This window comes from Fukomys damarensis, unplaced genomic scaffold (genome assembly GCF_012274545.1).
Source record: "Fukomys damarensis isolate Sample0158 unplaced genomic scaffold, DMR_v1.0_HiC HiC_scaffold_15, whole genome shotgun sequence".
Taxonomy (NCBI): domain Eukaryota; kingdom Metazoa; phylum Chordata; class Mammalia; order Rodentia; family Bathyergidae; genus Fukomys; species Fukomys damarensis.
In genome coordinates this window covers 62,439,382-62,441,440 of record NW_022900927.1, presented here as the reverse complement: position 1 = coordinate 62,441,440, position 2,059 = coordinate 62,439,382, and positions in this window count along the sequence as shown.

Below are 2,059 nucleotides of genomic sequence, written 5' to 3'. Positions count from 1 at the left end.
TCACATGTATCGGTACACCTACGTGATACAGTGGCGCCTCGGTTTACGACTTCGGTTTGCTACACAGTTCTGGGGAAATGGACACTGCTGTGTTCCTCAGTCAGTTCAGAGCTCAGGGACGGAAGCAAGATTTTGCCAAACACTTCTGTTTGCAAACCAAATTATTCATGAACAGAAGCATTCATGAAGCAATGTCTTACTGTGTATCGTACTTTTTCTTTATTTTCTGCATCCCCTACCTCTCCTCCCCTTCTCTTCCAACTCTGGGTCCCCTTCCCATCTTCATAAGCTTTATTTTCATCAGAGTAGAAGACAGATAAACAGTAAGTAGGAAGCTCTTTTCCTAGGAGCTCCTTTTCTACAGGAAGAAGAAAGTCACTACGCTAGGTGGTGGAAAATAGTGCATTGAAAAATAAGGGTCTTCTGTATTAGCAATGAATGAAATGAAGTCAGATTTTCTAAATCCTTTCTCATAAGGGGCAGACTGGCTTAGTACTGGTTATGAGGCCTGGTGTCAGCAATGATGAACCAAACGACCTCTGGCAGGGTGTGGAATCAGTGTGTGAGCCGCAGTTCACTCCATGGGGCTGATGTGAAGGCTGCAAGACTGAGCGCAGTGCTTGGCCCAGGGTGAACAACTAGTGCTATGTTTTGGGTCTGTGAAGTGCCCTGACAGCGCACGCATTAAGGATTCAGTCTGTACCCTGTGGAGCTATCGGGAGGCCATGGAACCTTTAAAAAAGGTCTAGTGGGAGGTCTTTGGGTCATGGGCATGCGCCAGAGGGGCACTGTGGGATCCTGGTTCTTTCTCTTCCCCGCTGTCTTTCACATCCAGGCGGTAAGGCAAACGATCTCACTCTGCATGCGTTCCCCTCCCTGATGTGCCACCCTACCGTGGGCTCTCAGGCAACAGGGCCAGGCAATCCCATTGTGGATGAAAATCCGCAAAACCATGGGCCAAACCACTCCTCTCTCCTGAGAGGCTCATCACCTTGGGTATTTGTTATCGTACCACAAAGCCGGCTCACCCACTCAGGGTTCCTGTCATTCCCTGTCTTGGCTTCACAGATTCAAAGGATCAGGCTGACAGGCGTTTCTGTTGTGGTTTAGATCTAAAGTGTCTTCCACAGGTTGTATGTGTGTGGAAGGTGACTGGATCACTGCATTCATCACTGGGTTCAACCAGCGGTGAGCTCAGCAGCTCAACCTGCTGCTGGGGTCAGGGCCTGGGTTCCACAGCCCTCCTTGGGTCTCACCTGTGCCAGGCTACAGTCTAGGGCTTCCTGTTTGCAAAGCCACAGAGTGGACTTAGTCATACCTCTGTGTGCAAATAGCACCTAAGCTCTGCATCTTCCTGGGGACAGCTACTCTGCTGCTTTTGATCTGTCTGGTTGTGGTGAGCTGCCGCGTGAAGGGCACAGCAGCAACTCATTGCTACTTTTGAATGCCGACAACACACACAGGGGCCGAACCCCAGAGAGCCCGGAGTCCTCCAGTGCTGCACAGTGGCTTACAGATGCCACACAGCTGCCTTCTGAGATGCAAGAAAGTGCTGCGTGCCCATGTAGAGCTGTGAGAAAACCAGGAGAACAGTCTCAGGATTGCTGCTTTATCCCCTGCAGAGAACCTGATGTAATTGGCATTTAGTCCTTTAGTGCATAGCTTGTCTTCCCTTGTTCTGGGAAACTGTCAGAATTATTCCACTCTGGTATTGCTGTAACAAAAGAAGGGCAAAGTGTTCTGTTCTGATAAAGTGAGAACTGATCGCAACCCTTTTTATTTCTCAGTCTGACATCTTTTATTTTTTCTTCATTTTCTAAGACTTACATGTTGCTAAATGATTAAATCAGAAAACTAATAATCAAAATCTTATCAAGGTATTCTTTAGTTTTTGCAGCTTTGTTTACTTCTTTTCCCCTTCCTTTTCCTGTCCTTTCCCTCTCTCCCTTCCTTTTCTTCTTCCTCCCTTGCTACCACTTTATCTTAGTCTCTGAGTCTCCTCTTTCTTTCCTTCACATTCTCCTGTCCTGCATACTTCCTCTCCATTTTTTTTTTTTTT